Here is a 23934-nt window from a genome sequence, read left to right as displayed (position 1 = left end):
ATGCTGAATATATGCATAGATAAGCACCTGGGTAAAAGAATATAAAAAAGCACTGCTTGTTAAATAAAGAAATTGGATTGCTGCAACTTGATGTCAGTGTCGTGTCCATCCCAACAACGACACAGTATTATCAAGATTTTATCCCGCACATTTACACAAAACAAACAATAATATTCTTTTTTATTACACGTGGCAGGTCAGTGGCAATTCTTCATGCCTAATCTACTGATTACTCTGGTGTCTTGTCATGTTAAGAACATAACTCTCCCTCCTATAGTGGAATTATATTGTTACTGATTCATTGAATAAACTAATTATATTTTCTTCAGTCATGCCACTTGGCCAAGAATAAGGAGAAACATATTAAGGGAGGTAAATATTTATTAGCTTGTCTTCCTCTGACCTTAATTATGTTGGATAAAGCCCAACATTCAAAACAAAACGGAACTCTCTTGTTACTACCTTTTACAAGACACTTCAAGGGGGTATTTATTTAACCTACATTTAGTAATATAAAAGTTTGGTGTATCACTGCATCTAATCCTGTAGACACTCAAGACAGCCAGCAGAGAGCACGGAGCACCTCTGGGAAAGTGAGTCCTCTCACCTGTCTTTGGCACTGTCTTATGATTCAATAAATAGCCCCAAAAGAGTGCCTATATCTCTCCATTTCCAACAGAGAGCCTACACGAGAAATTTAAACTACATTCCTAACCTTAGGGTGGCTAAACTTAGACCACACAAATCTTGCTCACGAAGAAAAACTCTATGAAAGACGTTGTCCTGGTTTGAGGCTCCTGCTTACACTTATTGCCATAACAGCCAAGGCCAACCAACTTTGTCATTTGCCACGTTGGAGGGTCGGAAGCGGAAAAGCATAGTGGGGTCCCACCTGGAGGGAGGAGCGGACAGGACAGGTGACCCAAAACTGACCAACAGGGTATTCCATCCCATCTGCCTCATGCTCAGTAGAAAAGCTGAGGGATCAAAGGGTCACGCGTTCTTCCTTCAATGGCTGATGTCTGAGGAGGACTCTGTTCGTCTGCCTGTGATCCCGATCCTGAATCCACATCTGGAATCCAGTTCCCGTCCGTCACTGAGTCCAGCCTGGGACTGCCCCAGTGCCAGCTGGTGACGTGATTGTCATCTCAGGAGCTTGATACGGTTTTGTATATATTTTTCATTATTTCTTTTTATTTTATTATTAATATTTCATTAAAGTAGTTTAGTTTCTTCTAAACTCGTAAGTCTCTTTTTCCTCCTCTGCCTCTCTCTTTGTAGAGGGGTAGAGGGGAGCATCTGTCGGTCCCGTCTGGGGTCCCTCGGGTCCCCAGTGGTGGATTTGGCCTAAACCACAACACAATGCTAAGATTACCTTTTTTTGGCTTGTAGACGTTCTTTTGCTATCAATTTTCTGAATCAGATTCTCTTTACTAAGTACAAAATGTAGATTTTGAGAAAGAATATCAAGTTCACAAAAATAATTTGCACTTAATTAGAAGAAAATCAGAAAAGATATTCTTTTCCTTAGGAATTTATATCTACCCATAATATTTGCAGCAAAACCATTCCAGTACAGGGATAGCATTTTCTGAGAGCCAGGAAATGCAACGGACTGAAAATAAAAATGATGCAAAATGGTAAGTCTATTTGTGTTGTTCAAGCTGACCAATTTGCAGCTCTATATACAATCAGCATTCTGTGCATTATATTAAAAATATCAAAGAAATAAGATGAAGCGTGGGCATTTTCTGTTATTCCACTTGCTGTTATTCTTCCGCATCTCTTGCTTGCCTAGGAGCAGCATGCGTATCCTAGCAAACCCATTTTAATAACACTCCTGCAGATCAGATTTGTTGTATTTCATGCCAGAGAATGTAAGATACAACACTTTACCTTGATAGAGCCTTTGTCAGTGTCCAGAATAGGATATTATTAGCCCTGGGTAGTGTAAGCCAAATCAAACTTGAATTCGTTTAACAAGATTTCTAAGTATTAAAACAAATCAATGCACTTTTCGTATTTGCAATGTTATTGTGCAGCACACGAACTTTGAATTCATCCATATTGCAGTAAAAAGGAAAAGGCCTGCGTCCATTTTCTCTTTCTGATTGTTGGACGTTGCTCTTCTACAGGATGCCCTTGTCCGCAGTGCCTCTTAGGCACAGTCTCTGACTCACACCAGACCCAATGTCATGCCTATGTGGTGGGCACGGCAGCACCAGCTGCCTGGCGCCGACACGGGGGAAGTGGAAACTGCACTGGAAGCAGTATGGGCACTCACAGAAAGAGCACACAACCCCTTGCCATGGGGTTAGTTAGGCTCAACATGCCCAGATATGACAGGCTACCCTTTCCTGGGGGAATTTCAGGAACTCAAGGTGTTTGCTTCTGACTAGAGGTCTCTCTGGAGTTCTCTGGTGACACCTGTCCACAGCTCTGGAGATAAGGCCCAGGAACAACTCTGGTTTAGTCCACTTCTTCATCCATCTATGACACGCCATGCCGACTCGCTGAAATGAGCAGTGCTTGTACAGGCAGGGCCGCAGCAGAACCCCTTTTTGGCCTCAACCCGGGCCTTTCTGGAGCTTTTCTGGGGCAGGAAAGGCTGGGCCAGTGCAGGGACACTCGCAGGGTGTTATCAGGATGGCTGTGACAAGCCAAGGGACGACACTCCAAGGTATGAGGGATGGGGCGCGAGCGAGGGCCCTCAGCCTCTTGCTCCAAGATGTGCTGGGTATACTGCAGCACACTCGTAGTCTTATGAAGAGGAGCCAGGGGCTCCTGAGGCAATAGGAGCCAATGGGGAAACACAGGTAAACACCTCAAAGGAAGGCCACCTGGAGAACGGCACAAAGGAACTGCAGCCACTCCAGCCACTAAGTCACCTTCAACGGGGACCCAGCTTAAGTGCCTCTATGCAAACGCACATGGCGTGGGGAGTAAACAAGAGGAGTTAGAGACGTGTGCAGACCTCCAGGTCTATGATCTCATTGGCATCACAGAGACGTGGTGGGATGGCGCCTATGTCTAGAGTGTTGGAATAGAGGGATACAGGCCCTTTAGGAAGGACAGGCAGGAGAAACAAGCAGGGGGTGTTGCCCTCTATGTCCATGACCACCTGGAGTGAGTGCATGGAGCTCCACCTAGGGATAGATGAGGAGCCGACAGAGAATTTATGAGTCAGGATTAAAGGGAACCAATCTTTGTCGGTGACAAGGATAGTGGGATTGAGTGCGCCTTCAGCAAGTTTCTCATTGACACCAAGCTGCCTGGAGTGGTTGACACGCTGGAAGGAAGGGATGCCATCCAGAGGGACCTGGACAGGCTGGAGAGGTGGGCCCACGCCAACTTCATGCAGTTCAAACAAGGCCAAGTGCAGGGTCCTGCACCTGGGTCGGGGCAATCCCAAGCACAAATGCAGGCTGGGCAGAGAATGGATGGAGAGCAGCCCTGAGGAGAAGGACGTGGGGTTGCTGACCGACGAGAAGCTCAACATGAGCCGGCAACGTGTGCTCACAGCCCAGATGGCCAACCATATCCTGGGCTGCATCAAAAGAAGCGTGGCCAGCGGGGCGAGGGAGGGGATTCTGCCCCTCTATTCCATTCTTCTGAGACCCCACCTGGACTATTGTGTCCAGCTCTGGATGCCTCCACATAAGAAGGACATGGACCTGTTGGAGCGGGTCCAGAGGAGGGCCACGAAGATGATCAGAGCACCTCTGCTGGGAGGACAGGCTGAGAGAGTTGGGGGTGTTCAGCCTGGAGAAGAGAAGGCTCGGGGGAGACCTTATAGCAGCTTTCCAGCATCTGAAGGGGGCCTACAAGAAGGCTGGAGAGGGACTTTTTACAAGGGCATGTAGTGATAGGATGAGGGGTAATGGCTTCAAACTGGAAGAGGGGAGATTTAGATTAGACATGAGGAAGAAATTTGTCACTCTGAGGTTGCTGAGCACTGGCCCAGGTTGCCCAGAGAAGTTGTGGATGCCTCATCCCTGGAGGTGTTCAAGGCCAGGGTGCATGGAGCTTTGAGCAACCTGGTCTAGTGGGAGGTGTCCCTGCCCATGGCAGGGGACTTGGAACAGGATTATCTTTAAGGTCCTTTCCAACCTAAACTATTATATTATTCTATGGTTCGATGACTTGCTCTCACTTTGGCTTCCCCCGATTTCTGACATCTGTCTTGGTTCCCTGCCCTGGAGTCTTACCCCGTTCCAGGTTCCGGCTGTCTACTAGGACTCCTGGTAGACAAGAGCTCTTCTTAGAATGGACTGAGGGAAAAATCCCACCTTATAATTTTTTTTCCATAAATACTCTGATTTTCAGATATTATACTGCCTTATACACTAGTACTGTACTTCAATAGCCTGCATCCAGTGTTCAAGCCTGAAAAATTTACTCGAAACGATGAACTGGAAGTACACCTGCACACACAGCATTGTAATCTGATGTTATCTGTCTGAGGGGGGTCTCATCCATCTCACATGTTGTGCTCTGTCAACAGATATTGCTACTCGTGGCCCTACCAACCTCCTCCCACCACCACACACACTACTTTTCATTTCTCTTACATCATCACCTGCCTACTCACCGCTTTTACTACTAGAAAGATTTGATCTAGCAAATACCCAAGTAAAGCAACACTTTTACTCTGTGGACCTTGGCAACCTAAATTGCTGTTTGCGAGTTCATCTTTCATGTCACTGACACTTAGGAAGATCCCTAAAATGACAGCTAAAAAAAATCATACGCAACCCTATTCAAATGCCAATACAATTCCTTTCTTTGCCTTCAACTTGCTGGGATAGCAAATTAAAAATTCTTGGTTTTAATTAACAGGGGAGGTGATTCAGTAGTCCAGGTATAACAGTATTATGGTGACAAATAGACACGTGGGTTTGTATCCTGGGTATGAACAACATCCCAGCTGACATCTGTAAGTGCCAAGTTGCCGGTTATTTCTTAACGGGTTTCTGCGTAATTTTTTAGAGGAAAACAAAGTCACATTTGAAAATATTTGAATATTTGAAGGTCAGTTTCACCCAGTTCCAGACATTAACAGCTGGCTCTAGGAGCAGCATCTCAAAACCACGCCGCTTTTGGTCTCTAGTCAGTACGACTGGGCCATCCCCTGAGACATGATGGGGTCTGGAGCCAAAGGCCATCACCCAGGTATTAACACCTAAATCCCCAGTGCTGAAATGGATGCAATGACAGAGAGCCCTACACCCACCCCCGGATTTTCACCAGGTGCAATATAAATGTTTCTTTGAAGAACAAACCTGTTTTGAAGGACTTTGTGTTAAATAACGGATTTTGCAGAAATTCAGGTAGTTGCTATAAGCAGAAATTACAAACATGGACTATTTATTCAGAATCAATATAATGTTGGTTCAATAAGAAAGTGATGAGTTATCCTCATGTGCGGTTTTTAACTTGTGTGTTCTTTGGGTATGTCGTGGTTTAGGCCAAATCCACCACTGGGGACCCGAGGGACCCCAGACGGGACCGACAGATGCTCCCCTCTACCCCTCTACAAAGAGAGAGGCAGAGGAGGAAAAAGAGACTTACGAGTTTAGAAGAAACTAAACTACTTTAATGAAATATTAATAATAAAATAAAAAGAAATAATGAAAAATATATACAAAACCGTATCAAGCTCCCGAGATGACAGTCACGTCACTGGCTGGCACTGGGGCAGTCCCAGGCTGGACTCAGTGACGGACGGGAACTGGATTCCGGATCTGCATTCAGGATTGGGATCACAGGCAGACAGAGTCCTCCTCAGACGTCGGCCATTGAAGGAAGAGCCCCTGACCCTTTGGTCCCTCAGCTTTTCTACTGAGCATGAGGCAGATGGGATGGAATACCCTGTTGGTCAGTTTTGGGTCACCTGTCCTGTCCGCTCCTCCCTCCAGGTGGGACCCCACTATGCTTTTCCGCTTCCGACCCTCCAACGTGGCAAATGACAAAGTTGGTTGGCCTTGGCTGTTATGGCAATAAGTGTAAGCAGGAGCCTCTCTGCATGCCATGCCTGGGCATCAGCTATAAACATTGGTCTTATCACTCAGAGAGAGTGAACATTGTCTGCACAATATGCAGTTAATTTCAGTTGTTAGAAGAGGCCCAGCTAAGAAGCGAAGTTACTGAACAAAATTGGTTCTGTTTTACCTCAAACCAGGACATGGACTCTCTCCAGTAGTTTCCCCGTCTCTCTTGAAGTGGGGAGCCCAGAACTGGACACATTATTCCAGTTGTGGCCTCACCAGTGCAGAGTAGAGGGGAAGAATGACCTCCCTCCACCTACTGGCCTCAGTCAGATTCAACACTTGGCTCCAAATAGGCTGGAAAACTGTCCTTACCCCAATGCACCTCAGAAATCAATCTGCATGAACAGGGAACTGTCACTCTCTTTGCAAACTCATCACTGGGGGAGCTGGAAAAATATTTATAAAATCTATAGCTACTTAGAGTCCAGACGATAAAAAGCACAACACAGGTCCCATGAGAGAAACTGCAATGGAAAAAGGTCTTGCTTTGATTAGGTTGCTGGATAACAGCTTCAAGTTAAGGGATTTCTTGAGCTACCGCAACCATTTGCTGATTGTCCTCCTCTTCCTTCCCCTTTACTCTTCTCCTCACAAATCAATGGCAAAGGACACAAAGGGACAGACTTCCTTCATTGTATCCAAATGCCCCAGTGCTTCACATGAACACATTTTAAAGAAAAGAGCAACAGAAGTGACTGACAACATGGAAGAAGACTGGGCAATAATCCATTAAAAAAAAAAGCCAGACAATTAAACGACACCAGAAAATGCAATTGAAATGCCTCCTCTCTTCTTTGGCACTTGGGAAACTTCATCTGGACACTTCTGTCCCCCTCCTGGTTTCCACAGCCCAAGAAAAGACTTGCTGTGGGCCCAGCCCAAAACCTTTGGGATGGTGAGGGGCACACAAGAGGCAGACAGAGGAAGCTGCCTCTGGTCTGCATCAAGAAGAGGAGGCTCGGGGTGGACCCAGCTGGTGACCACAGCTGAACAAGTGGCACTAGGCCCAGAAGAAATCCCAGCTAGACAAAATGAAAAGATTGTCACCGTGAGGCTCCTCAGACACAGCACAAGGGCCCAGAGGGGTTGTGAAGCCTGTCCTTGAGGGTACCCAAACATGACTGAACTAAGTCCCAAGCAATGGGATCCAGCTGGGGCTGCTCTGAGCAGAAGCTTGGACTGAAGACCTCCAAGCGTCTCTACCAACCTCTATGCTTCTGTGGTTCTTCAAAGGTGAGCTGTCCTGCCTTCCCCAGATGGGCAGCGACAGCCACAACCTTGTGAAAGGCGGCCTGTCACACTACCACCCAGGCCCTTACTTCAGATGAAGAGCCACTATCAAGCATGGGGGGCTTTGCCACTTGCAGGGCACTGGGTCGGTGGGAGGGCACTGAGGACCCCCAGCCCTCCTGGAACACTGTTGCCCTCTCGGGCAAGCAACATGGCGGGCAGGAGTGAGCCCCAGGAAAGAGGCTTTTGGCCCCCTTGACCCTCCTCCTCTTCCCACATTTGGACACGTTTCAGGCCACAGCCCCCCCCCGCCCAAACATACCCTATTTGGCCACACGCATCAGCCACAGTCCCAATCAACATCACAATGGCTTCCTGATGTCATCAGCCACCTCACACTGCCTGTTCTTGGGGACCTATAAAAGCAGGGGTCCCTGCAGCTGGCCCACAGTTTGCCGAGCTTCCAGGCCCTCGGATGCCAAGCATGCTTGGAAGGAAGAGGAGCTGGAGCAGCGAGGCCCATGGCTGCCCACCTTTGTGTGGAACGCCGCAGAGCCGCTCCCCGCAACCGCAGAGGAGGCAGGCTCATCCCAGGAGGAGGAAGCTCAATGAGCAGAGGCGGCACACCACTCCTGATGGCACAAGCGCGGATGACCTCGATTCTATAATCAGAGGCATGGAGCGCCTGACCATAAGCTCACCAGGAGACAGCGTGGAGCCCAAGCGCATCTGCCTGCCAGGGAACAGCCAGAGCAGTGAGGCAGATGGCCGTCCACTTTGGCATGGGACGCCACAGAGCCACTCCCTGCAACCAGGGAGGAGGAAGGCACCTGCCAGGAGGAGAAAGCGCAAGCAGCGGAGGAGGAACGTCACTCCTCATGGCACAGGTGCAAATGACCTCGCTTCCGTGATCAACGGCACTCAGCGCATGTCTGTAAGCCCACGAGAGAACGGCGTGGAGCACAAGTGCATCTGCCTGCCAGGGAGCAGCCGGCGCAGCGAGGCGGATAGCTGCTCAGCTTGCCGTGGGATGCCACAGAGCCGCTTCCGGCCACCATCGAGGAGGAAGGCACCTCCCAGGAGGAGGAAGCGCAATCGGAGAGGAGGAGGAACAACAACATCATCACGCCCCATGGCATAATTGTGACTGCCCTGGCTTCTGCAATCAAGAGCATGCAATCCACAGCATGCAATCAACTGCAACACATTTTATGTCTTTTACTTATTAAATTGGGTTGGTGAATGTAAAATTTCTGGGACTGATCTTGCTGTTTGTGCCGTAAATAATTTAAGCAATTAAAACTCGTTCCGCTTGGTTGGTGGTGCTGTTATGGCTGGAGAGACCTATAACAATTTATTGTCATTCTATCACCCGATGAGCCCTCCCCACCTGGGAAAGGGAATTGGGTAAAACAAGGCAACCCGGGAGCTGAAGTATAAACATGTTTAGTAGAGTTAGATTAGGTAATTAACATTAACAGCACATTCTCCTTTTGCTCCTCATCACTTGTTCGTAAAAAAACCTGAAAATCAAAGAAGCGGCGGTGTGTTCACACCTCCTCCCTAAGCCCACTCCTCGCTGCGGGTGCTGCCAAAGCGATGCCAAAAGGTGGGAATTTGGGGAAAATACCTGGCACGGTATTGAAATACAGGTCCAAAAGCCCCGCGGGTGGATTTAAACCACCGCTGCCCCACGGAAGGGCTCCACGTGCGGATTCCTGCTGCAAGTCTTGCTGCTGTTCCGTATGGCTTCAAAAACCTCAAAGTTCTGACGCATAAACAGAATCTGGACCAGATTCTCTGGCACCAGGACGGCGCACCCATGCTCCAGGGTACCTTCCCTGGCAGTGAAGGCCTGGTCTGGCAGGAGGACGGTGGATGGGGATGGCGAGGTACTGCCGGCTCAGCCGCCCCGCGGCCGGGAAGCGATGCTCATTGTTCTGCCACCAGTGCAGCGGCTGGTGCTGCGCTTGCAGAGGGGCTCCAGGATGTAGTTTTCCAGTTGCTGGTGGATCTCGGGGTTCTCTCCATGGCATCCTTCCCCAGAAGGATGTCGTAGCTGCTCTGAGACGGGGCGCTGGCACATGGGTCCTTGCGAGTAGGCAGCTGGCTGCCAGCATCTGCGCCTGTGGCTTTGGAATCCGAGTTTGACACCCCAAACAGGGTGGCACATGGGGACTGGTGGTTGCAAACCCACAACAACATGGTTCTCACTGGCTGGTGCAGCTCGCTTCTCAGGCTGGGGCTGAGAAACCACATCTCCTGGAAGCGCTACCCAAAACAGAGGCATCTTCGGGTCTGGGGTTCCCCTGATGGTGCTGGGGGTCCTTTTATGGTGTCCTGGTTTGTGCTGGATGGGCCCTTGAGGACACTGCGTGTCCGCTGCGGTGTCCTGGTGCTGTAGTAAAATCCCTAACATGGGTTCAATTACAGCATGTCTGCCTTTACCAAAGACAGCAAACTCTCCTTTGGAGCAGGGAATTTGAACACAGAGAAAGGCATTATGTGCAATCTACTCCTTGGTGTATGGACTGGACAGGGAATCAGTCAAAAGAGAAGATAGGAAAAATTAATTTGCCTCCTGCTTGGATGGCAGAAATCTACAAGAGGCAATAGAAGTCGGATGGTTGAACAAGATCTTGCTTGGCTTTGAGTTTGCCCGGACCAGATGGCTGCAAAGCCTATTGCGAAACCCAGTCATTTTTGTGATCGTAGTGATTTTTGTTTGTGTTTTGTTTGGATGTCTTAAGAGCATCGTTATCAAGCGATCATCTTAACCTTATGTATTAGTATGTGTATTAGGAAATGAGGCTCACTGAAGTACAGAAAGACTTGGGTAAGTCTCAAGGGGGGGGGAATTGTTGTAGTAAAATTGGCATAAACTAGGAAAATGAAATGTAAACTGTAATTGAAGCAACAAAGGAAACCTGCTGCTGCTCAAGCCCTCGATACTGCCCCAACTCTATTTATTTACCTAATGTCAAAATAGAGAAATAGTTAGTAGACACGATTTCTCTATGATTCAGTTAAGGAACTACCCAGCAGACAGTGTAGCACTGTTGATAAGCAGGGTATTCCTATCAAGAGAGCGACGAGCTGTAGGCCTGGTCAGCAAACCCAGAAACCCACTTGGAACTGCCAAGATCAGAGGAAAAGCAGGTAAAAGGTGGTTTCGGCCGGGGGGAGATGGTGACCACCGGCTCATTGACCACCTCCCCAAACGATACCACCTATTAAAAAGAAGGAAAAAGAAGACAGAGTCTGCACACTCATTTACTCATTTACCCAATCATTAGAGGGAATAACAGTGACTATGTATTAATTGTTTGAATATGTAATAATCAATGTGTAAAAGTGGACTTTTGGAACTAAGGTGTGAGCGCTCCTGTTTTGGGACAAGCACCCATTTCTGCACATTAATGGCATAAAATTAGAAATACCTCTGCTCTGTGTGTTATTGGCTTGCCCAGCAGGTAAAGAAACCAGATTTGGGACGCCACTGGGCTGTCTGTAAGGGGTCCTGGGCTGCCCTTATGGGGTCCTGGGGGGGACTCTTGCAGGCCAGAGGGAGTCTGGGGCAGCCCTTCAAGGATCTGGGGGTCCCCTCTGGTGCCTCTGGGGAGGGTTTTGTGTCTGGAGAGGGCCGAGCTGGTTTCAAGAGGTGCTTCCTCCCTTTCTCCAGCCCACCCAGCTCCCCTGACACAGTCACCCCCCCAGGCTGGTGGGTGCCAGCAGTGCCAGCCTGTCCCACTGGGTCGGGCACTGAGGGGGGCACAGCCCCAGCCGCGGGATGGGAGGAGGAACCATAGCACCAGGGATAAAACGTTGGTCTCTATTTCTTTAACATTTCCCATGGGGAGCACCCCAGGGTTCCGCGGCTGCACCACAGATGGTGCCATGAGGGACTCCAACATCCCCCCCTGTGGAAAGATTACTAAAAATGATCAATAATACAGCATTGGTCACACGTTAAGGAATGGTATACAATCAAAAGGCTTCTGTGTGAGCCGACTTGGGCAGGACGCAGGAACGACCACAAGACCACGGATGAAAGACAAAGAACAAATGTGATCTCAATACCTCGCGAATCGGGGAGTCTCCACAGCAACGCCCGGACAGAGGGACACACGCAGGGGATGCAGGTGCCACAAGGCGGGAGAAAGTCCTTGTTAGCAGCAGCGTGAGCTCCAACTCGCTCTTCTCGCCTGCTTTTCAAGGGTTCAAGCAGGCGTAGTTTTCCACTGTGCTCTGACCTTCTTCAAGACCAAGGCAGTGATCTCCCATATGCCAGATAAGGTGTCCCTAAGCCCATCCCAGGCTCACGGTATCTAAGTGCGGATATTCCATCTGCGAGCACACGGGGCTGAATTAGTGTGATAGATGTGTTGTCCAGCACCCCAGGTGCGCGTCACTTGAGCGTGTTTACAGTCCTCCTCGCCAATCTTCTGTTACTTTCCCACATTCCACCCCCTCGCTCAAGAGACCGCTTCTGCTGGGGCTGACAAAGTTGGAAATGTTCATTCAAACTTGTGGGGTGTAATACAGAGTAATTTACAGAGGCATGAAATAAACACACATAAAAAAAGAAATAAACAACTCTCTAAAGTAAAGCTTTGAATCAGGTGTCCCATTCCTCCTGTCAAGAAATTAAACCCCTCAGCCAGCCGGGCACCGCCAGTACGTTGTTTCACTGGATGCATTAAGTCCTGGAGGATTTTGAATGTCTTGCTTCATGCTGACTGCTTCCTCAGTTATGTTGGAACAACACGTGTTTTCAAAGTCGAAGCAGCATTTCTGACGTCGAGGGAGGAAACAGTCCACCATCAGTTGGGTTTGTAATATTCATTGGCGTACAGCTGTTACCTACTCAGAAGAGAGAGCAATGAGAGACATTAATACCAAAACCACTTTGCACAGTGTAGTTCTGTAGTACAGCTGCTGGGGTTGATGTGCCACGGAAACAAGTTACCAAAAGACCTGCAGCTGCTAATCTTCCCTTGATACAAAAGGCAGATGAGTTAGTGACAGTAGAGGCTGACCAAATCTAAGTATTTGCATGTTGGTTTGTCAGAGCTGTACCCAGGGCATGCGCTTGTAGCACAAGACTACACAGCACGAGTGGCCAACCTGTGCTAGGGGAGAAAAGCAGCAGTGTCATCTCCTTCCAGTGACACATAGACGTCGCTCCAGCTCCTTCAGCCAATATTACTCTAGATTTGATACCCTCATGTGGGCTAATTGCCCATACAGACTGGAGAGCTGTGGCGCGCACTTTTTCAGATGGAACTTCAACATGATGTTGTGTTTGCAACACCGTTCCGATGCCGTCTCCTCTAGATAAGACGCAGGTATTTGTCGAAGGTACCTGAAATACAAGAACTCGAGAATCTGATACTAATAAGTGATGTCAAATAAGAGGGGAAGTTGGGGTATAATGTATTGTGGAGCCTTGTAATGCCTTGGACCAAAATCCTACAGGTTCTTTCTCATTTCTTGTCCCAATCATCTGCCACAATCCCGAGAGTGTATCATCTGGACTTGTTCCTTCTAATTCAAAAGGATATCCTTGCTTAGGAGTGTGTAATTGCAAATGCTCAATCAAAGCATTTTTGCAGGCATCAGAGGCTTCTTGTTGCTTGGTCCCCTGCCAGAAAACTTTCTTCCTCATTATTTTCTGCAGAAGGCACATTAATATCACCAAATGTGGGAAAAAGTTCTCCAATACCCTAAAAGTCCCCCAAAGGTCTGTAACTCTTTTACTGCAATGGGCACAGGAAGCTGCTGGGCTGTTTGCTGTACCCAATTTGGTATTCCTCTCATCTGTCCATGCCAAACTATTCCCCAAAATTGTACAGTAGTACTCGGACCCTGTACTCTCTTGGCATTCATTGCCCAGCCTCAGTCCTGCAAATGCGCTTTCAGCAATTTGGCAGCTGCTTCACTTTCTTGTTATGACTCGGCCAGAATCAATAGATCATCAATAGAACGGTAACCAGTAACAGTCCCCAAGCATAGTGCTAAATCAGCTGCTGTCATTAGGCGGCAAATGGAGGGACTGTGTGTGTATCCCTGAGGCAATACTCGGAAAGTACAGTGCTTTTGTTTCCAGGTCACACCTTGCAGTGAGGGGGCAGGCAGGGTGGAGGGGGGTGAGGAGTTGGTGGTGGGGCAGGGGGCGGTTGGCTTTTTTTGCATAAACGCTAACTTTTGCCATCGTCGAAACCTTTTTGATGCTGTGATCCCATCTATTTCTGGTCGGGGGATACTGGCTTGCACAAGATTATTCCACATTTGTTTCCTTGTAACCTGTGCTGTAACTCCCCCCGGTTTTGCCGGCTTTACTTTATTCACCACCTGCACAGATGGTCCCGAAATTGCAGCCCCAATTTCCCTCAAGGTCTTTCCTAGGGCACCTACAGTACCCACAGCATTTGTCACGTGGGGTTTAGTGAGGCAGGCGCTCCTCTCACAAACTGCACTTTGATACTTCTCGTCACTGCTAAACTCTCCGGATTGCACCCTGTACCCAACACATGAGCCATCCCCACCTGCTGCACCAAATTAGTACCTTTCTCCATTGCACACCAGTTTCTGAGGGACGACACTGATCCAACGGGTTCTGTATATGCTGCTGAAACTGCTGCGCACAACCACCGATACAACATCGGTGCAATAATGTCTCGCCTGGCAGGACCTCTGACATTTTGCAGCTGAGCATATCCTCATTGTGTCTGATCATCAATGGCTATAAGGCTTACTAAATCTTTTCCACCTGCTGATAAAAGAATAGATGTAGCTCTACTACCCCAAGATTGCAAAATCCATGCCGGCATGCCTTCCTCACTCTTTTACTGATACATCTCTAAAAACTCCCTTAAATCTTTCAGAGTTCCTCATCTACATCCTCCTCATTAACAGGAGGTCCCTAGCAGGTACCTGCGAGCACGGCACCCACGTTGGTCTGCCTGCTGACCCTGGCCCCTAAGCCGGCTCCTGTCCCACCCCGAGCAGCAGGCAAGTCCACCTCCTCGCCTTCCCACATGGCCCTTCCTGAAGAACCCGCGTCTCTCCACTGCAGCTCTCCCTCTGTGCCATTTACCCACCACACCTCCACGGTCCCAGTGTGGTCACAGCCTGGTAATCACGTGCAGACTTCTGGCCCTGCTGGTGGTACTCCGCGCAGTGTGCAGGAGCGTGCCAGGCATGTCAGGGAGGTACCAGCTGGGCTGGTTTCCCACCCGGGAAGGGTGTGAGAGTTCAGGGGGCTGCACGTCTTTGCGCTGTGGGGTATGTGTGGACTCCATCTCCCTGCCCCTACAAGGAGTTCTGGGATGACACATGGGGTGTGCACAATCCCTTTAGATTGATCCACGCCAGGCACAGGCCAGTCAGTCCAGCTGGGAACAGCCCCAGAGCTCTTGATTTTGTATTTCTAGGTGCATATCGGCAGCTGAGAAGCCACCCAGCCCCTTGGCTAACTGCCACTGCTACAGCCGCTGCTCCCAGCATCTGCCCCTCTGCTGCGATACCAGCCTGTAGTGCCAGGGAGGAAGAAAGAAAAGTGTATGATCATATGGAGAGGGAGAAGGCAGAGATACCCCACAGGCATCGCTCAGGCCACCCGCGGTGGGAGGGATCTGCCTGTGAGGAAGCCTCAAGGTGTCTGTGAAGTGGGAGAGGCCCCTGATGCCCAAGCCCAGGAGAAGGTCCCAGGTACAGCTGGTCAGCCTGGGGCTGAGTCAGGTGGGGCTGAGACCTTGGCTGTCCCATAGTGGTGTGCCCCCTCAGGGCAAGGCATCTTGGGGCAGGACATGCTCTCCAGTTTGGAAAAAGGAAGCTACAGCCATCAGAGGGATCCCTCTGCCTTCAGCCAGGACTTCTACTGCCCCCGTGGAAAGCCAATTCTGGGTGCCCAGGCAGTCTCCTTGCGGGTCAGGGAGGTCCAGCCTAAAGCCGGCCTCCAAAACCTCCTTCTGTCTGACGAGTGGTGTCAGAGATATCCCCTCCTTCCCCCAGGGCTGCCCTCAGTGGAGGGATGGGTCCTGGAGCCAGGGGAAGCACCATCCCTTCTTGGACACAGTTACCAGGGGAGCTGCCTCTGCTGCTCTCCACACAGCCTGTTCTCAGTGACGTGCTGGAGTACGTTCCTCTGTGCCTGATGCAGCTCCAGCCTCTGAGGACTTGGGAGGCTCGTGGAGAAAGGTGGCTGCAACAAGAGGGCAACATCATCCCTCTGCCGGAGACCCCTTCTTGCCACCTCAAGTCCACACGCCCACCCTGTCCCACATCCACCCATCCTTTAACCCTGCGGGTGGGTTTTGGGCCTTGGCTTGGGAGGGCAATCCACATCATGCCCATGGTAGGAGACATCAGAGAGTGTCCTGTGCAACCCCAGGACGCAGGGACCCCCTGGGCATCTCTGCGGGGTCATGGCTGCTCGACTGCCCCAGGCTGTGGCCCGAGTCAGCGCACACTTACTCAGGCTGGAGTCTCTGCAGCTGGGCTGCTGCTGCCATCTCCTCTGCTGGGAGAGGCTTTCCAGCCTTCCTCCACCTCCTTTCTCCTGGGCTGGGCTGGAGGGTGGGGAGTCCATGTGCCTCCAGTGCCGAGTGCCTGCCAAGGAGGAGATGCTCTCAGCAAACCAGACAGCAAACAGAGGTGCCCTTTCCCAGAGGACCTCCTGAAAGGAGCCTTCAGCGGGACCTGGGAGCCAGGAGACTCGGCACCGCGTGCCCGTCCTCACGGATGGCGGCTGCTTTGCCCCTCGCACCCTGCCGCCCACCTCTCCTGCACGGGGCTGAGCAGGCAAAGCCCTGCCCTGCAGCTGGGGGTCAGTCCTGCTCCCACCCCCACAGACCTGCCACCCCGGCTGCCGCGACAGAGAGGGTGGCTGCTGTCTCAGCGCTGTCAATGGCTGCCCGTACCTGGGGCAGCTGTCGGTCCTCCCCTGCAGACCAGGCTTCCCACGCCCCCCATTCGGCCCTCGCTTGTTCCTGCCGCTCCTGTCATGGCATCTTCAACCCGTCCCACTCTGCAGACAGCTCCTGACCTCCTGGAGGGCAGGGAAACGCAGCAGGAGGCAGGATTAATCTTGGCTCCTGGAGGGGCTTCCTTTGGCTCTGACCCGTGTTGGTGCCCCTGCCTCAGCCGCTCGGTCGGCAGCGCTTTGCCCCTGACAGATCAGGGGCCGTGGAGTCATGCCAGGCTCCTCAAGTCCTGGCAAAACACAGCAGAGTGACCAAGACCTCCACTGCCAACCACCTGGAAAGGACTCGCACATTTTCCATAGCCCCTGTCCACAGTAAGGTGTTCCCTGACCACTCAGGGGGCAATAAAAGGCAGGAAGGGCGTGCAGCACCTTCCTTGTCGTGAAGCAGATCTGAAGGAGGTGACAATGAATGCAGGCCAAGGGATCCTTTCAGGATGGCTCTCTGCACAAAGAGGCCTTTGCCGAGTCTCAGACAGCACAGCAGTTAAAGCAAGGCAGGGCACGTACCTGCGGTGCTCTCTTGCAGTTTTCAGAGGATGGGAGGGCCACGGTGGGCCTGGCTGGAGGAGCTGGTGCCTGCCTGCCCGCCTCCTTGGTCCTGAGGGAGCTGCCTGGACATGGGGGGAGCGCACTGCAAAGAGACACCAGGAAGAGGCGACATGAGCATGGGGCAGGTTGGCCTCCCGTGTGCATCTGGGATCAAAGCTTCCCAGGCTGGCAGAAGAAGCGGGGGAGGTGGGGCCGTTTCCCATGGCAAGGGGGGATGAGCCCTGAGCCCCTTCAGGCGGATGGGAGAGGACTGCACCTCAGGTCTGCTGTAAGGGCAAGCAAAGTGATGCGGGCTGCACTCAGCATCTGCCGTCTTCCCCACTCAGAGGCCTGCGATGAGGCAAACAAGCTCATGAAAACCATATGGCACGTGTTGGGGACCTCCAGAGTCCCTACAGCCACAGTGTCCAAAGGGGATGGCTCTCCTGCATGGCTGCAACTTAAACCTGGAAAGCAAATGATGACACAGGCTTGAAGAGGGCTGACCCCACTGCAGCTCCCCAGCACTAGTCCTCCTGGCTGTCGTGTGAGGCGTGGCATCCCTCTCCCTTTGGGGCCATGCACGCCTTTTATTGGCAATCTCCCCCCAACACCAGAAAACTTGCCTCTCCGTGTCCTCTCCATCTGCACTTGGTTCTCTCTGCTGGCAATGACAGCAGGCTGGCTGCGAGAAATGCGATCACGATGCCCAGTCACTCCAGGAGAATACACACGCAGCCCAAACTCAGCATTAGTTAAACAGAAAGCAGTCACTTCCGGACTGATCCCTGACTCGACGCCTAGTGTTGAGCCCCTACAACGCGTGCTCCTAAGCAGGAGCTGGCAAGCCACCCGCTCGCTCGAGGGCTGCAGAAGAACGGCACTCACTTTGGGAATGCATGGGGAACAAGCAGCTCAGCTCCAAGCTGACGGCCACAGTGCAGCAGCCCTCCCTCGCGCTTGCTGCTTGCCCTCAGCTCAGGGAAAAGGGATGCTCTTTGCAGCTCCCTGCCCAAAACTCCTCTCCGACGTGCTCCTGCTCTGCCTGTCAGCAAGGGTCCCCCAGCACAGCCCGACCCCGCTCGTGGCTGTGCAGCAGATCTGAAGGGAAGCAGTAGGGAGCCCCTCAGCAGTGCCCAGCAGTGCCCAGGCCTCGCCGGGAAGTCCTGGCAATGCTGCTTTGCTGGGGTGACCTCCCTGTGCCATCAGCCTGCGTCACGTGAAGGTGTGTTATGACACCTGCAGGGAGGGGGCACAGCTGGGTAGAGAGGAAATAGGTTTCCCATCTTGTCCTGGGAATCAGCGATCCCCTATTTCCCCAGTCCTTTTCCAAAAATCCCGACTGCCCCCTGCACCAGCATGTCTCTGCCACTGGCAGCCCGTCCGGGCAGGTGGGGTTTAGGGATGGGCTGCGGCTGGGCAGTTACGAGAGAGGGCATCGAATGCCTCTGGGATGCATCGGCCCCTCCAGCATGCTCCAACACTCCTCTCCGCTGCGTGTGGCTGCTGCGGCAGGAGTAGGATGGGATTTACGGCACTGCTTTTGCCTGGGATGGAGTTAGTTTGCTTCACAGCAGCCCAAATGGTGCCCTGTTTTGGATCCGTGACCAAAACAGTCCTGATAACACAACGCAGTTTTAGCTGTCGATGAACAGGGCTTGCACAGCAGCAAGGCCTTCTCTGCCTCTCATGCTGACCCACCAGCAACTAGCCTGGGGGTGGGCAAGAAGATGGGAGAGGACACAGATGTGACAGCTGACCCCAACTGACCAAAGGGATATCCCACGCCATAGGACGTCGTGCTCAGCAATAAAAGTTGGGGAAAAATAGAGGAAGGTGTTGGGGGAAGGTCTGTTGAAGGCTTTCGCGTTTGTCCTTCCAAGTGACTGTTATGAGTGATGGAGCCCTGAACATAATGAGTAGCAAAAGGTGCAGTTGCTCTAAATTTTGGCATCTGCTGTCATCTCAGTTGGACAAAGGAATTTCCCAACAACCTCCAAGGAGATGCCCCTAGATCTTGCCCCGTCTCTCACAGTTGATCCCTTAGAGCTTGCAGTTACCTGCACGTACCCTGGACCAACTCAGTACCTCCCATGTCACCAGGTGTTTGTGTCTGAGCAGCTCACCACTGCCCTCCACCTCCAGTCATTAGCAGCAGAGCCCAGACAAGGAGCTCCCATGAGGGCAGCTGTGTTGTGCACACTTGAGCTGAGGCAAGAGGAATCCCACCTCCTTTGACAGATTTGTGTTGTGCATGGGAGGGAACCAAGTCCCCTCCTATCCCCAGGACTGAAAACACCACAAAAGGTGCCTCAATTGACTCAGCTGAATCCCTTCCCTCCTCAGGGGTAAAGGAGATCCCTCCCTGGCACTGTCTGGTTGTCCTGCCTAACGATGGGACAAGGCAAGACAATTCTCATGCCCAGCTGCTTTCCTGGAAGGAGAAATGACACTGCTGGAAAGAAGCCTTTGACCCCGACTGAGGAAGGGAACATCAGTGATTCCTTCCACAAAAGGAGCAAGGAGACAATTCTGAGAGAATGAGGTAACTTCAGAAGGCGGCCACCCAGCAACCAAGAAAAACAAGAAATCAAGAGACCACCAACCAGAATGAAGCGATTGCACTTGGGCATTGGGTGATGGGCGGTATTTTCTGGGGAATCTGTCTGTAAGGGTATAATTGGGGTGCGCAATCTGCAGTAGGGGTCCCTCCCTGGAGGCAACAGCTCAAACTGCTCTGTGTGTCGGGTAAATAAACCACCGAGTTACTCAGCAGACTGGCAACTCGTCTTCTGCGAGGGGCAACCTGGGGCTGAGCCCTGTTGGGGTGGTACACACATAATTCCTACCACAGTCTCACTGGCAGCTGCGTAATTCCTGAAAGAACAAGCCAGAGGCTTCTCCTGCCCTAACACCTACTCAAACACAGATGACATTACAAGCAGCTGCACAAGCCAGGTCCTGCTCCTGCCCTCAGGCAGGCACCTCTTCAGGCACATGGGACAGCACAAGCACATGAAAAAGCCAGGTGTGACCTTCTACACTATCACCTACTCGCCCAGCTGTGGCAGCACAAGCAGCTGCACAAACCAGGGCCTTCTCCTGCCTTAAATCCTGCTCAGCCACCAGTGACCTCACAAGCACCTGCACAGCAGGAGCACCCTTACTGCCAACCCCCAAGATTTTGCCCCTCCATCCCTGTCTCCCACTTCCCCAGGCTCTCCCCTCTCCCAGGCACCTTTCTCACCTGCTCCATGACATCCCAACATCTCCAGCTGTCGCTGTGTTTGTCTGGCAGATGGTACCTCAGAAGCATTGTCCCAGCCACATCACCTGCATCTCCTTCTGCTCTCATCACTACTGCACCAGCTGTCTGATGAGCTTTTGCACCTCATGCACCCTCTCACCCTGTCTCCCTTCTGCTCTTAAACCTGCAAGAGAAGTGACAGCCAGGCGGTGCCCCCTCTGTGGCATCTTACCAGCACCTGCCTGAGATGCACAGCTGGTGGGAACTGTCACCATCAGCCCCAGCATGGCGGGAAGTCTTCTCTTGGCACAGCAACAGCTCTGGCCGTGCTTGGTGCGTACCGTGCTTCCTGAAGGAGAACCACAGCACTCAGTGCCTCCTGGGAAGAGCTGATTTGAAGGCAGCTTTGCCGCAGGTCCCCAGGCCGCTCCAGGGGTTCTTCCTCTGCCCCGGCTCGGCCACAGGTCCCTCATCTAGCTCCTTCCAGCAGGATTTTGCAGGGCCTGTTCCAGCTGTGAGCACCGGGCCAAGGGCTCAGGGCACAAACAGCCCCCACCCCCGAAGGCCCAGCCCACGATGCCACTCTGTCCCCAAACTACTACACCTGCCAAACAGGCTCTCCTGCTACCGCAATGATCTTCCCTTTTAAGAAGAGCTTACGTAGTCGCACACCATGAGACGGCGATTTGGGCTTCAGCCCCAGAACAAAAGAATTCCCATTACAGAATCTCAGCCAACACCTCCAGGAGCCTCTTGTCAGCGACCCACAAACACTGTGTTGCAAAGAAAGCTGACAGCTAATACAAAGTATTATAATATAATATAATAACAAAGTATTATACTATGTATAATACAAAGTATATGAGAGCTAATACAAAGTATCTTCTACTGTCATTACCACCGGTCTGAAACATCTCCAAACCATCACTCATGGATGTCGATGTGGACATCTCTGCCTGACAAGAGACGACCGGCCCCAAAACTGGATCTTAGGGTGTCCTGGCTCTACTGAAGCCAAACCATTTAGAATAAGGATACAAACAAGTTTCAGAGAAAGCAGCATAGTTAGTGAAAGAGGTGAGAAATGTAATGTGTCTCAGCCACCCCTAATTTCACAGGAAGTTTCAAGAGTTTTTGTTTTTTTCTTTTTTAATCACTGCCCAGCACAAGTGAAAAAGCACACACCCACTCTTTTAAGGAGAATGAAAAACCACAAGAGTAGGACTGTCGAGATCTGAGCAGCTCAACCACTGCCACAGCATTTTCTGTCCCTACGAGCAGTCCTGCCCCATTCCGAGGCACTTGGAAAGCGCCCACAAGGACCATCTCACTCACTGCCTTAATCACAACGAGCAGTGGCCTCGGCACCCTGAAGCTGTTTCCGTCACTGCACACATGCAGTTAATACGGCCTTTCTTGACGCAGCCTCCTTCCTCATGGGACTTCCCACCAAGTACCATGATGGCAGCTCTTCACTGTATGTCCACAGAGCAGCTTCCACCCACTGTCCCCTGCTCACAGCAAGAACAAACAGCCCTGTCCTCTCCCCTGCCCATCTCCACGCTTGCGGCCCGAGAATTCCTAACAAGGCTTGTGGCTAGAAGACAATTGAGACAATTTAAAACCAGAACTAACCTTTGACTGGCAGCACTGTCTTTCTCAGTTCTTTGTATTTCTTTCTTCCCTCCGGAGTACATATCAAGATTTTCCTGACTCAAAGAAACAAGAAAGGTCAGTCACAAACACACAGAAAAGCAGACACCCACAGACTTGAGGCCAGCACAGTAGCACTCTCAAGGCCCTGCCTATACACACAAGATTAAATTAACAGACTCCTCTCCCACACACGAAGGCAATTCCAACTCAAGGTGCTGTGACCCACACCCCTCTGTATCCCCTCAGGCCCTCCCCTCCTCGGGCCCCTCGGCCCCGCCCCCGGATGGCTGTGACTGACAGCCCAACACCGGCTCCGCTGATTGGCTCAGCCCTGGCCAATGGCACGGCGAGGGAAGACCCCGTGGTGAACCAGTGGAGGAGGTGACCCTCACAGCCTGCCCGGGTCTCGGGTACCCGTCGGCGGCCTGAGCCTCTCTTCCCCCCAGAAGGGCGCTCCTGGGTAAGATTCGAACACTTCCCCGGGACACTTAGAGATCTCCACAGAGTGGCTTTATAGCTTAGCGCATTTGTAACCGAGCTGCATTACTGATGTCTGTAGTATTTGCACGGGCTTTGCAGACAGTCACTTATGTATTTATTTATTTATTTATTTATTTATTTATTTATATTTTATTTAGTTAAGCTAATTTTATTTAACTTTTCCTTTTTTTAGGTTTTGTTTAGGGAAGTCATTGTCCTCACGCCCGCAAGTTCTGCTCCAGGTCAAGTGAAGCCCCATGGAACTGGCCCTAAGGGCAGCGGCGGCTATGGACCAGTGCCCCTTCAGCATCGAGAATGTGGTTCATTTCGAGGTGAATCTCCCTGTTGTTTTTTTTTTTTTTTTCAAAAGCGGGGGGCTGGTTTGTAGCGAGGCTTAAAACCCCGGGTTGTGCCTAAACGTGGGGCTGATTTCAACCTCAGGGGCTGCGACTCCTTCCAGCTCCGACTCACAGCCCTGGCAGCACCGTCAGCGCGCCGGGCTCAGCGTTCTCTTGTATTTTGGAGGTTTTTTTACAGATAGGCAGCAGCCGGGGATATTTAGCAGCTGTGTATTGGTGGCAGAATCCATGTCTTGAAAAATCTTTGGGGTACAGAGGTGAATAAGTGGGGTTTTTTTGTACCTCAAAAATGTTTCTTGTTTCTTTGTACCTGTAAAAAGATGTTCAAATCGATAAGGCTGAAGAAGACGGTAACAATCATAACACCTCTGTTTTGCAGGAACTTCACTATCATAAAATTACACCCTAGACAGGAATATGTTCTGTTGGTTTGTTTTTTGTTATGAGTCCTTGCAACCTGCTCTCCAGCTGGAAGTGGGAAATGCAAAGGCATTAAAATGATAGATTTGCTAAATATGTTGCAAAGGTCTGTATTACTGGCTTTCCCTGAAGTGGGGAAAATACATCCTGTTTAATTGTTGTTTGCATTTGAAATTCTCTGTGAAATGGATTAAGCAGTGTGGGCTTCTTTTTGTGGGTCTGCCCTTGGAAGGAGAGCGCCTTTAGGAAAAGGCTTTTCTGGAGGGGACAGAGAATTTAATTGCTGATGGCTATAAAAGCGCGCCCTGTTTGGGTGGCCTGAAAACAAAACCCGTGAAAATCCATGACTGAAAAATGAGACTTTCTCCTAATGATCAGGGCTGGTGTTTCTACTGATTCGCCCATGAGTAACAGCTCGTTCCTTACTGGTGGCTGAGGACCCTTGAATTGTTTCCCAAAGCCTAAGGCAGCGGGAAGGGCTGGTGTTGTCCGATCACTGCAAATCAAATAAAAGAGAGCGGTTTGGAGTTGTCTCGTTCCCTCTGTCTTTTCCCAAGAAAGAGAGGTGGAAGAATGGTAGAATTTGTTACATTGAAGGTCGGTGGTAATCCAAAGCTGCAGAGCGAGCTCGGTGCCCGTGGAAGGGGAACTGTGCTCTCAAGTGGAAATACTTGGTGTCTCGTTGCCTGTGGGACAGAAAGGGACATCAAGAGTCAACCAAACGACTTTCTCGCCTTCAGAGATGAGGCTCTGGAGGTCACAGTTAATTAAGGGGAGTTGTGGAAGTGTGCTTTACTGAGCAACATGCTGCGTCTGGCTCGGGGACTAAATATCTCCAAAGTTTGGGGTTGGTTTAAGTGCTTTTTGGTTATTAGCTGGATGTCACTCTTCCAAGCGCCTCTTGCCCTCTCCGGAGGGGTTTGCTGCTGCCTCCTGCGTTGGGCCGAGGGGACCGGCAGCCCTCAGGACAGGGAA

The sequence above is a fragment of the Vanellus vanellus genome (genome assembly GCF_965231255.1).
Source record: "Vanellus vanellus genome assembly, contig: HAP1_SCAFFOLD_40, whole genome shotgun sequence".
In the NCBI taxonomy this organism is placed as follows: Eukaryota; Metazoa; Chordata; class Aves; order Charadriiformes; family Charadriidae; genus Vanellus; species Vanellus vanellus.
This window is presented reverse-complemented; position numbering follows the sequence as displayed.